Genomic DNA, 14,149 nt, shown 5'->3' with positions numbered 1-14,149 from the left:
AAGAGGGTCCATTGCAGGCCACGGGGGAGCACCACCTCCTTGTGGCAATACAAAACAAAGGAGAGGGGACGCGCGGCCACCCTCCAGGAGCTATACATGGCCCTTGGGACTGCCACCGCTCAGGGGTGGCTCCAGCAAGGTCCTGGGGTGATCACCCCTTGGACATTGCCGTTTATTATGGCTTGGTAGAAGTTCCACACCTGCCAAGCCATAGCAAACTCTGCTCTGCTTCATGCAAACGGGAACATATAAAATACTCTTGCTTGCATGAAGAGGAGCAGAATTGCTTTTGGACAGAGGGAACTGCATGTTTAGATATGTTTATGCTGTGGGTCTAGTAAGTCCAACCTGATTGCTGAGAGGACACCAGAGGCCATTCCCCTTTTATTTACCACTCTGCAAATGAGCCTGCTGGTGCACTGCTGGTTGGGGGATTTTGTCCCCTTCGTACCAGAGGGTGTTTGGGGGGCAACAAGCGCTCCTGTTACCTCCAGTAAGTAACACTCTGTGAGATTGCTGAGAGGTTTTCAGAGGCCATGCCAACTTTTCTCTACCACTCTGCAAAAGCATCAACTGGGGAAATAGTGGTGAGGGGATGAAGTCCTCTTGGGTACTAAGGGGCCTTGGTGGCCAACTACCCCTCATGTTACCTCCAGTAACGGGATTGCTGAGAGGTTGTCGGAGGCCATGCCCCCTTTCTTAACAACACTGCAAATGCACCTCCTGGTGCACTGCTGGTTGGGGATGAAGTCCCCTCGGCTCCAGAGGGTCCTTGGGGTCAACTACCTCTTCTGCTACCTCCAGTAAGTTCCACAGAGTGGTGTCAGGACTCCAAAGGCCAAGCCCCCTTTCTCCACTACTCCATAAAATGCACTTCCTGGTGCAATACTTGTTGGGGAAGTAAGTCCTCTTGGATGCTAAAGGACCTTGAGGGAAAAAAACCCTCCTGTTACCGCCAGTAAGTCCCTTACAGTGAGATTGCTGAGAGCTGGTCGGAGGCCCGCCCCTTTTCTGCCCCACTCTGCAAATGTGAATACCATTTAAAAAAGCCATAGAAATTCACCTAAAAAACCAAAGGTTACAGGGGCAATAGAGTAAGGAAATAGAATTAAAATGAATCTTAGAAATTCACTGAAAAAAACTAAGGTTACAGGGACGTTATCATTAGGTTCAGATTTCCCTCATACAAAACCAGTGAAATTCAGCAGCTATAGTTCCCTGTGCTAACTATAACCTTTGCACCCTCAATGCACTGCTTATGACCTCACACATTACATCACTCATTAATGGTCAGTGACATCACTGATATACACTCACCCACTCAGACTCATGCATCCACTCACAGACCCACCCAGACACTCACCTTCCCAGTCAGAGACCCACTCAGACAGTCATGCATGTACCCATTCATTCACCCAATTAGAGACTTATGCTCCTACTCAGAGACCCATTGAGAAACGCATACACCCACTCACAGATCTATTCAGACACACATAAACCCACTCGCCACCTACTCAGATACTCACACACCCATAGAGTTACTCACACACCACCTCACAGACCCACTCAGAGACTTATGCACCCAGTCACTGATGAACTGAAAGACTCACGCACCAACTCACAGTCCTACTCAGAGACGCACACATTCACTCACAGAACCAATTGGTCACTCACGCTCCCTGTCATTGACCCACTGAGAGACTCATGTACTCAGTCACAGATCCACTCAGACTGTCATTCACCCACTCATTCACCCACTTAGACACACATGTATCGACTCACTGTTCCTGTCAGAGAGTCATATACTTACTTTCAAATGCACAAAGGCACTCTTGCACCTACTCACAGATCGACTGAGAGACTCATGCACCCAATCACATGTCCATTGAGACACTGATGCACCCAGTCATAGATGCACTGATACAGTCACAATATTTGTTACAGAACCATTGATAGACTGATGCACCATCTCACAGATCCACTGAAATACAAAAGGTTACAGGGACGTTATAGTTATGAAATGGAATTTAAAAAAACTTAGAAATTCACTGAAATAAAAAAAGTTACAGAGAGGTAATAGTTAGGTTCAGGTTTCATTTTTACAAAACCAGAGAAATTCAGCCTTTATAGTTAACTAGCAGCCCGTCCCGACGTTGTCCGGGAGCAATCAGGCTCTCAAACATCACCGCTCCTCCCCGCGCTCAGGCTCTCAAACATAACCGCTCCTCCCCGCGCTCAGGCTCTAAAACATCACTGCTCCTCCCTGCGCTCCTGCACACTGCAACCCCACACTCACCTACCTCAGCCCACTGCCGGCACCGCTGCTCTTCAATTCACCGCTCCTGTCCGTTTCAAGCCGCCAAATCACCGCTCCTGTCCGCTCCACGCTGCCAAACTTCACCGCTCCTGTCCGCTCCACGCTGCAAGCCCACTGCGGGCGCCGCCGCTCCTCAGCCTCTGCAAACTTTACCGCTCCTCTCCGCGCTCCTGGCCGCCGCTCCTCCCCACGCTGATGTCAGCACGCACGTCGTTAGCGCACACGGCCGGCGCTACTTCCAAGGGACTACTTTTTTTATCGTCAATTTTTTAAATAAAGTTTTTTTTAAATTTATATAGCCTATGTCCATCTGCAGACCCTCACGATTCCAATGATGTATCGGGTGTGTGGATTGGCGCTGTGGTTCCCGAGTTTACCCGCCTCAAAGGTTCAAAGTTCTTGCTTTATTATAGTAGTATAGATGTGCTAACTATAACTCGTGCCCGCACAATGTACTGTTTATGACCTCACATATTACATTATTCATGACATGGTTAGTGACTTCACTGAAGACATCACTGATGACATCTCAAATGACATCACTGAAGACATCACTGATTTGATTTCATCCCTTTGCCCTTTGATGCTCCTTCTCAAAATATTTGGGCACTGAGTATGTAACATCTGAATTTCGTATTGCACTCACATGCTGCAATATTCTCTTGTGCGTGAGTGGTAGTCCCTATGTATTTTCTAGAACAAGGACTGGTCACCATGTAGACCACAAAGCTAGTCTTGCAGTTTATCATATGTTTAATTTCAACTCTTGGCCTACATAATGTGCTGTACTCAGTGAGGTGCTCTCCTTGTCTGCATGCCTAGCTACTTTTACACTTAGCAATCCCATCTTTGTTATGTTATGTTATTATCAATTTATATAGCGCGCATATACCCGTAGGTGTCTTGGCGCTTCCGGTACTCCTTACTATGCTTCAGACCAATAGTGCTAGAAGAGGCATGTCTTCAATTGCTTTCTAAGCTCCAGGAGCGTAGGAATTGCCCTCAAGTATCGTGGGAGAGAGTTCCATTCCTTTGAGGTGTTATAGCTGAAGCTCCTACCTCCCCAATTCACCTTTCTTATTCTGGCTGTAGGCATCAGGTGTTTGTTTGCAGATCTCAAGGATCTGTTTGGGATATAACATTTAAAGAGATCCCATACAAATGTGGGACCTTCTTCATGGAGAGCTTTGTGAGCTATGCACAAGGCTTTAAATGTTACCATTTGGGCAACTAGCAGCCAATGAAGGTCCTGAATCCCTATTCTGACCAACTGGTATTTAGGCATGTCCAGTACAAGTCTTGCAGCGGCGTTTTGTACTGTTTGTTGTTTTTTAAGTAGAGTAGATTGAATATTGATATAGGCCATTGCAAAAGTCTAGTTTGGGTAGGACTAGCAAAGTCACCACTGTCTTTCTTGATTTTAGAGGAATAAAAGGACATATTTTCCTTAAAATTTTTATCATGAAATATGCCGAGGACACTACTTTAGATACTTGAGATTTAAGACTCAACTTATCATCTATAATAACTCCCAGGTTTTTGGCTTTGGTCACAGGTGTAGGAGGGGGCCGAGGGGTTCCGGCCACCACTCTGGGGTCCAGGGAGGAAGGAGATCCCCGAACATGATCACTTCCGTCTTGGTGGAGTTTAATTTCAGGCAGTGATTACTCATCCATGAACTAAGTTTAGTCATACAGTCTTGGAGCTTAGTAGAATAGTTGATATCCTTGTCCACTGTCGAAATAACCAATTGGGTATCATTGGCATAGGAGGTTGGAATCAGATCAAAGCTTCTGATTACCAGGGCCAATTTGGCTAAATAAATAATAAAAAGTGTGGGGCTCAACGAAGAGCCCTGCGGGACCCCACAAGGCAGTGTTAACGTGCTGATTTGAAGTTGCCCAGATGAACAGATTGAGTTCTATCTGACAAAAAAAGAGGTCAGAAGAGAAAGAGCAGCTCCTCCAATTCCTATGGTTTTTAGACGCTGCACCAGAAGATTGTGGTCTACCATGTCAAATGCAGCGGATAGGTCTAGCAGTATAAGAACTGCTGACCCACCGCTATCTAGAGGCAATCAAATTTCTTCTGTGGTTTTTATCACAGCCGTTTCCGTGCTGTGATTGGTTCTAAAACCAAACTGACTATGGTCCAGTATCTTGTTGTTAGTCATAAAAGTAGAGAGTTCTTTATTTATAATGTCCTCAATTATCTTTGCAGGAAGAGGAATTTTAGCAATAGGTCGATAATTGGTAATATCAATTACATTGAGGTTTTATTCTTCAGTAAAGGGAGAATACAAGTCTGTTTGCAAACAGAAGGGAAGGACCCTTGTGCCAGCATTTAGTTAAACAGTTTGGACAAATATGGTCCTATAAAATGACCTATACTTTTTAAACTTCTAGGAGGGCAGGGGTCTTCCGGTGATCCTTATTTGGCCATGGAAATAGATGTGACTATTCATGTTTCTGAGGTAGGGGTAAAGTTGAGAAGGAAAGTTTTGGCTGTGTCTTGCTGCCCTATCTTCTCACATGATTTAGAGGAGGCAAATTGATAAAAAATTCGGCCCACCTTGGATCTAAAAGTATGAGCAAGAGTATCACAGAATTCTTGGCTGTGATTGGCAGAGTCCTCGTTTATACTTGATATCAAATGTTTAACTGTTTGAAAAAGTTCCTTGCTTGAGTGACCTGCTTTTTCAATAAGAGAAGTATAGTATTGGCTCTTTTCACAGATAACTTTTTTTTTTAAAGTCTGTGAGTAGGGCTTTATATTTGACTTTTTCTAGAGCTTCATAATGTTGTCTCCATTGCTCTTTCTTTTCTTCTACAAGCCTATGTATCCAATCTTTAGGCTTCAGAAAACCAGGGGGCTGAAGGCGTTTTCCTATTTTTATTAGTAGTCACAATAGGGGCGAGGGTAAGGCAGTTGGAATCCAGCCATGATGTATACTTTATGGCTGAAGATTCTGCATTTAGCTCCAGGTCCGACTGAGTTTGGGCCAAATGATCTATCCTGAGGATCAATGCAATGCCAAGATCTACCAGTGGTACTGGTAGGAGCCTTTACTCCTATAATCACGTATAGGAGATTTGTATCTGAAAAGGATAGCATGATGGTCAGACCATGTTAGTGGAAGAGTATAGATTTTGTGAAGTGCAGGGTTGTTGGAGAAAAGACCATCTAGCGTACGTCCTGCTACATGCGTGGATTCTTGGATAAGCTGAGTGAGACCCAACTCAGACATCAACTCCAAGAGCTCCTTCGTCTCTTTGTCCTCCAGCATTTCCAAGTGAAAATTCCAGTCACCTAGAAACGTAAAACATTTGTGTTGGAGGCTAAGTTCTAAAAGTGGGCTGAAATTTGCCCAAAAATTATTTCTTGAACCAGGTGGACAATAAATTAAAAGACCATTAAAAGAGTCTTGGCCCTGGAACGAGATTTTATAGTGAAAGGCCTCATAATTGGGGGAGACGACTATTGAGCAATGGGCACTAAATTCAATGTTATGAATCAGTGCAAGGCCGCCCCCTTTGCCCAAATGCCTGTCATGCCCAAAAAACACTTTATAGCCATCAGGGACAGCAATGTAAAAATCGGGATCCGAGGTGTCATTGCCTCAAGTTCGGTGATAAACAAAACATCTATTTTATTATCAACGATGTAGTCAGCTATTTCATAACTATGCTTTATGAGAGACCTAGCATTAATGAGAGCTAGCTGTGGGTCACTGGACCTGAGAATTGGATTTCTGGCATCAGTATATATTTCTGTTGTATGATTAAGTGTTTTTTGTAGCTTTATTTTGCACCTCAAACATTGTGCATAGTCTGATTGTAATAGATCTTCCCCCATGAATATATTACATGAATTCTGTCTGCTAGGGCATAGCGCTCTAAGGCATTCTCCTGTGCAACATAATTTTATCTTTTCAATAGTTTCTGGGCCAGGGATTTTGTCCCTAGGCCCGGTCTTGTCGCAGACGCGCAGACAGGCGCAGACGGGCTTGCCTTTGGTGCGCCAGCTGCACGCGTCCGCTTCGCACCCGGTCCAGCGTGCGTCTAAATAGGCACGTCTGGCCACTAGACCGCTAACCTGGGTGGAAGTAGGAGCCCGGAAGTGGTGTTACCTGAGGTCTTCCCTCCGCAACAATCGCAAGAGCAAATGCGGACTGAGGAAGCCTCTGGGAGGAGTGACAGAAGGATGATGTGATTTTTTTTAAAAGGCGGGATTCGTTTACAAAACAAATGTGCATCAAAAATCGACAATTTGAAAATCCTGGTGCAAATTGCGAAGGTAAAAACATGTGCAAATAGGCAGAAAGAGAGGTAACAAGCTACCTGCTATTAGTCAGGAAGCAGCAGTATCTTTAGATTTCAACCATGCCTCAGGCCCTTTAGTGTTGATTACCTCACTCTTGCATGTCTATGGCTTATCAATTGGCATCTGGTAACCTTAGTGCCTATTTGTGGGTCATTCTGCACCAAATGCCAATGGCGGTTCAGGGCAGCTCTAGCCTGTAAAAGCTGTTTAATATAGGTTGTGGTATAGCTATGCTCTTTGTCATCCTGCCTCCCCCCACTCTCTTTCTCTCCTTTTTAGGTCTCGTTCGAGACCTATTGTAGCCAAGTTGCTTGTGAAGTGACCTAGAGCTGGGGACGAGCGCCGATTGCACCTCGTGGACGCGCCCCCTGGCCCCTCCCCCCCAGCCGTGCACATCTCTTGCTCCACATTCACAGTGGCAGCCTCTCACAATCACGCGCGCACCCACAGCCACACTCACCGAAGCCCACACACACAGCCACACTCACCGAAGCCCACACACACACACACACAGAGACACACACACCCCTCCCCCGTACTTCTGACGATAGTTAGATCTTACCTATTCAGGACTGCAATGGAAGTCCAGAGTGCAATCCCTGAGTGTAGCTTCTCGTTTTTTGTAGCCCCATGCATCCAGAGTAGTCCCTCTAGTCTCCTAGGGAACTCCGGCGGTGAAATCTGGAGCTGCGTACTGGTTTCGGTCGAGCTAGCGCTGGCGATTCTTGTTGGGATGGGGTGTAAAAAATAAAAAAAAAGGCGTCAGGAGCTGGCCGCGCGCCGACAAGCGCTGTGAGCGTGTACGGCGCCGGCGTCAGCTTCTCTCGCGTTAGCACAGGATCTGTGCACGAGCCAGCCGACAAGCGCTGTGAACACATGCAGCAGCGTGCGCTTGTTAAAAAGTGGTATACAAATGAAGCACACTGCCCATCTGATCGAGCTCCGAGTTTGAAAGTCCAGCTGCGTGGTGGCCAGTCTCCTTACAGCTCCCTTCCTCTTTGAAACCGAAGTCCCGGATACGGCTGAAGCGAGCGAGCGGCCGCCGCACATTCCGCGCCTGTGGAACGCCTCTCCGCCCCCCACCGACACCTGCAGTCCATCCGCCCATCGCGCGCTGGGGGCACACCCCCTCCGCCTTCCAAGCAGCGCCGAACTTCGGCAAGTTTGACTGCGCCGGGTTCGTTATGCGTCTAGGACCCGGGACACAAAGTATTGCTTGCGCTTCCTGTGGATAGCGCTGTGCAGTGGAGCTTGGAGTCTCTCCTGGTGCTTCCGAGGACTGGGCATTTAAACCCGGCAGAGGGGAGCTTCATTCAGGTAAGCCCCGCTTTATTCGCACCAGTGGCCTCTTTTTCAGTGTGGTATGAAGCTGTGCTTGTTGTTTGAGAAACACCCTGCGCTGCCGGGTCTGTAGGGTCCACCGGTCTCTTCGTTTGGTAGTCAGATTAGTGTCCCCTCGCTGGGCAGATCTGTGAACTGCTCCTGCAGCAGGGAATATACATCTACACTTTCTGACTGGTGTCTGGACAACTGAGCACCTCACTCTGCTCCAGAAGTGTCCTTCTGTTGTGTCCCGGTGTTTCGCTTAGTTCTTGGCATTGCCAACGAGCTCGGCCGTTTTTATATCACATTTTATTCCAAGTGCCACCAGTGCCTACGTAACGTTTGTTCTTGTTCTATCGGGCATTTCTCAGGTCGGCCGGTGGAGATTCTTGGGGGCAGAAACTGCCGCTGGCGACTCTGGCACTTAACAGTTAATTTACAGCAGGCACCGAGGGTGCTTTAGAAGAGAGAGGGGAAGGGAGCGGGACTGGAGTGAATATTTTTGCCCTTTTTTGCAGTTTTATGTAGCGCTTACTCGACCCGAAGGCATTAGGGCGCTTTACACGCGCAGCAGTTTCCCGTAGGTCATAGGCCATCATGAACTGTTTCCGATCTACTCTCTGTACTCTGGAGGAGGGGGTAGGGCAAAGGAAGCAAATTAATGAAAGGTCGTATTCTCAAGTTAAAAACCCTCCACGCTAACGTGAGATTCACCCCAGGCCTGCGACCGTAGGCTACCGGCATCTGTGAAATAAGTTTTCACAGAAGCAGCCAGGTACTAAACTTATCGGATAACTGGGCACGTGTTTCTTTCTATTTTGTCTCATTGTGACTTCCGGTGACATTTGGCACATAATTCGTGGCTTTACTCTGAATATATCTGCGGTAAGAAAGGTATAACTTCCCCAAGCTTATTTCTGGAAATAGCTTTAAAAATACACTGTTTTTCTAAAAGCGAGTGTCAAATGTTGTCACGTCGTTGGCTAACAGCTAAGGCTAAACAATTTTTCAATACCCACGATACAGTCATGCTTCATGGCTGCTTGCAGGGCGCTTCAAAGCACTACAGGGGATTCCAAAATAAACGGAGAGATCAAGGTAGAGACGGGAGAAGCTCTGAGGGGTTGACATTGAAAGTTGGATTTTCTTTTCTCTCTCTCGATACATCGAGTCTGCTGAACTGACCTTTCACCCGAGAATCGCTGGGGTGCATTGTGGTGAAGGAGGGAGCACCCTCGGACTACCCCGAGGAGTAAGTTTCTCTTCTGTTCATTTATGTCACTGGAGCACAGCGGTGCTAGGCGAATTGGCCCGCCATCGCCATCCATAATAGAAGACGGACAGACTATGGATGCAATGGGCTCCTCACATCTCTGGGGCCCTGTGCCACAATACCTGATGCACTAGGGATAGCTTCGTCCCTGACTGGGCAGGACTGGACGTTCAGGGGTTTAAGTGGGATGAAAAAACTGGGTAGTCTCTCAAAAGGGCGTTATCGATGTAATTAATGGCGTGGCTAAAACATTTCAGCTAAAAATCTGTGTTTTGCATAGTGTGCCGCCCGACTGGTATATTGCCTCTTCTGTCATTGTATCCAGATGTGTAATACAACATGTAACATTGCACTTACAAGAAGCAGGACTATTGACTTTACCAACGGTTGTTAGGCGCGTAAGACAAATAAGACACAACAATGGCTTCGTTGTATAGAATATTCAAAATGCTTCAGTTCTGAAGTGATGAGATTGAGCAAGAACTAGAACAAGCCTCTTTGAAGTTACATCAGAGGCAGTGAAGGGTGGCACTGCTACAGAGTTACGATTTTTTTTACCACCCTGATGGAGAAGGCAAAATGGAGAGCCCGCTAGAGATGCGTCTCGGCACCTGCTTTTTAGAACTGCCAGTGCTGGTGCCAGTGCCTGTAGGACCCGGCCCACTTAAAGCCCCATGGACGTTGTTGTATTAGAGCGAGCGACAGGACGTCACGTAGGAGCGCATTGCTTACAAAAAGGGACTCAAGGCACCCAGTGTGATTTCCCTGATCCAGTGTATACCATGCTTGCTAAAGTGAAGTGACAATGAAACTTGTGTAGGGACACCTGGGCATGCGCCTAAAGTGAACTATGTACTTCAAAGGTTATTTTATCCATTGGTAAACTGCTGCATTTTGATGCATACACTGACATTTTAGCTCAGTGCACAGTGCAATGGCCAAGCGTTCTCGTTTGCTTTTAAATGTAATACATTGAGATTGATGTTTTAAACAATATAGTTTGAGTGGAATTTTAGGAGATGTTTATGAAATCGGAATGACCAACAGTTCTGCTGCCGAAGCCAACATGCTCCAAATCTGCTTTCTCCATCACTTGTAATGGCCATACAATATTGCACATTTTTTGTAGGCTATGAACTGAGAATGTACAAAGGGTCTTTTGAGAACGCTGCTGGTGGTTGCTTGCTTTACATCAGCATCCTGGTATTCTGAAAATCACACACTACTTTCAGATGTGGTCTCTAGTGATGAGCTATTTGTAACATAATTCATAGGATGCCTCACCCTCACCCCCCCGCACCATCACACCACCTCACACACCCTCACCCTCACACACCCTCACCCACTCACCCTCATACGCCCTCACACCCTCCCCGTACACCCTCACCCCCACTCACACACCCTCACCCACACACACCCTCACACTCACACACCCTCACCCTCACAGACCCTCACCCTCACACCCCCTCACAAAGCCTCACCGTCACAAAGCCTCACCTTCACACACCCTCACCCTCACACCCCTTCACACCCTCACCCCCACCCCTTCACACCCTTTCACACCCCTCACTCCCTCACCCTCATACCCCCTCGCCTCCCCATCACACCCCCTCACCCTCACACCACCTCACCCTCAGACCCCCTCACCCTCAGACCCCCTCACCCTCAGACCCCCTCACCCTCAGACCCCCTCACCCTCAGACCCCCTCACACTCACACCCCCTCACCCTCACACCCCCTCACACCCCCTCACTATCTCACACCCCCTCACTATCACACACCCCCTCGCCTTCACACACCCCTCACCCTCACTCGCCCTCACACACCCTCACACACCCTCTCGCCCTCACTCGCCCTCTCACCCTCACACCCCTCACCCTCACAAACCCCTCACACCCCCACACCCCTCACCCCCCCTCACCCTCACACCCCTCACCCTCCCTCACCCACCCTCACCCTTACAGCCCCTCACCCTCACACCCCCTCACTCTCACACCCCTCCATCACACCCCCTCTTCTTCACACACACCCTCACCCTCACACACACCCCCTCACCCTCACACCCCCCCTCACCCTCACACACCCTCTCACCCTCACACACCCTCTCACCCTCACACACCCTCCCTCACCCTCTAACTCTCACGCACCCTCCCTCACCCTCTCACACCCTCCCTCACCCTCCCACCCTCACACTCGCCCTCAATCACTCTCACACCCCCTCACCCTCACACCTGGTGCTCTGTGTGTGTCGCTGTGTGTGTGTGTGTGTGTGTCGCTGTGTGTGTGTGTGTGGCATTGTGTGTGTGTGTGGCGCTGTGTGTGTGTGTATGTGGCGCTCTGTATGTGTTTGTTTGTGGCTCTGTGTGTGTGTCTCTCTGTGTGTGTGTGGCTCTGTGTGTGTGTGTGTGTGGCTCGATGTGTGTGTGTGTGTGTGGCTCTGTGTGGGTGCAAATGCAATAGGTCTCACATTTGCGAGAGATTAAGCTATTGGCATTGTAAATGACAGTGCCATTTATTTATCTGTTTTCAAAACAAACACATAAATAACAATTTTGTCATTTACAATGCCAATAGCTCTAACTTTTGCAAAGGCGAGACCGTTGCATTGTAAATGCTTGTTTAAAAAAGTGCTCCTGCACATTTTGAATTCTGTGCTCTTCCTGAGGCATCCTTAAGTATGGCATTGGTGTATCCTCTTTGTCTAAAATGTGACAACAGTTCTGCTTCTGTCTTAGCATATTCAGTTTCTGTGCTGCATATCCGTCTCACTCTGTATTACTCACCAAAAGGTATATTTCTCATGGGACAGCTAGAATTCAAACACAGTGTATGTAGCATACTATTGCCCAAAGTAGGTTTTCTAAACAGCATACTAGTAACTTGATGGTCACATATTTTTACATATACATCCAAAAACTACAAATCACCATCACTAATTTTGTCAGTAAAACTGAAGTGCAGCTTATTTTTGTTTATAGTTTTCATGAACTCCTCTGCTGACGTTCTACTAACGTTCAAAACTACAAAAAGGTAATCAATAAAACATACCCAAAACACAATGGGGCATATTATCAAGGGGGTTTATCTCCGCTTTTTTGGCTTTAAAAGCCAAGAAAGCGGAGATAAAATTATCTCCCTATTACCTAGCTGTCGCTAACACCAGTTAGCGACAGCTAGTAGGAGATAGCGACCATCTTGGGCCCGGCTTTGCAAGTCAGTGATATTTATCACTAATGACATGCAAAGTGGGCGTGCCAAGATGTTAGCGACTGGAAACAGTCGCTAACATCGCTATCTCCTATTACCAACTTTTGGAGATATTCGCGCTAAGCGCAAATATCTCCAAAAGCTAACACCTGCCCCTGAGCAGTTCTTAGCCATGTTATCCAATGGTAGATGGATAACATGGCTAAGAGCATTTGCTCGGTAATGCATGAATATCGCTGACTTTTCAGCGATATTCAAGCATTTCGGCCGATTTTTATCGCTTAGGAGATAAACCTTGATAATACCAAGGTTCCTAAGCGATAAAAATCGCCGCAGCTCAGCGATAAAAATATCGCCGCTAAGCCAACATAGCGATAATTATCGCTAGTTGTTAGTAATATGCCCCAATATTCTTGAAATTTTGCTTTAGCTGAGGATCCCCGACCACTTGCTCCTCCCACCTGCCCACATGCAGATTAGCATAAGCTGGGAGCAGAGCAGGTGCCATCGCTGTCCGCCTGAGTTGCACAAAAATCTCATTATTGAACATGAATATGATTTTATTAAGTCAGAACACTTTCGTTTCAACAACATCATGCTGTGTTTTTAGAATTTCATAGGTGTCATTATTAAGAAATGTTCTACTGCTCTCATGCCATCTGCATGGTTTATGCTTTTATATAAGGAGGCAAAATCTATTGAAATTAGTAACATGTCCTGGTCCCATCTACATAGAAAATCAAACATACCTTTTATATATGACAGCAACATAGAAAATATAGGGTTTAAAAATGAATGTATGTATCTTGATTCATTTTCAAAAGAGCTCCCTTGCGCTAGGGCATTCTGGGGGATTGTTCTCATTTTTTGAATTTTAGGAATAACATCATAAATAGGAAGTTTGGGAAAATCTTGTCTCAAAAATGTGTATTCATCGTCACTAATCAACTCTTGCTCCCTCCACTCAATCAGATGTTGGTCAAAATAATCTTTGGGATGTAAATACTCATTACTTGTTATGCTAGCATGTAACTGGAGTCATTTAGATGCTCGAATGCTTCTGTCAAGTACATGTCTATTGGCCATAGAACCATGTTTCCTCCCTTATCTGAGGATCTTATTACAGTGTTGTCACGCTTCTATAATTTATCAAGTGTCCTTTTGTAGAGTATTTCCCTGTTGGTAAATGGGTGTATTCCTTCAGTCATTCTGCTACTTATGGTTTTAAATTCTCTATTCACAACCTCAGAAAATGTGGCTATGGTATTATGTGGCGTTTGTGGGACAAATTTGGAACTTCTTTTGAACCTTGTCCCCCGTTCCATTTCTATTTCGACATTAGATAATTCAGTTGCCAAAATATCATCTCTCACCTGGTTTTCACCCTCAAATCCTTGTTCCAAATCAAGTAAATCCAACATAAGATCCACATCGGAAACTAAGATATTACTTTTTGACACATGCACACCCATAACCATACTAGATTGTGTAGTGGTCTTTCTATTTTTTCCTCTCCCCAAACAATTTCAACAATTTATGTTTTCTTATGTACTTGTATAAGTCCACCCTATTCTGGACATAGTTAAAGCATGACTCTGCACTGCATGACAGTCCCAAACTGAAGGTCTGTATCTCAGCATTAGATAAAACTTCTTTAGTAAAATAGTTACAGTTCTTATGTTTGGCATTATTTCTTGTTGGTCCTC

This window comes from Lissotriton vulgaris, chromosome 5 (genome assembly GCF_964263255.1).
Source record: "Lissotriton vulgaris chromosome 5, aLisVul1.2, whole genome shotgun sequence".
In the NCBI taxonomy this organism is placed as follows: domain Eukaryota; kingdom Metazoa; phylum Chordata; class Amphibia; order Caudata; family Salamandridae; genus Lissotriton; species Lissotriton vulgaris.
This window is presented reverse-complemented; position numbering follows the sequence as displayed.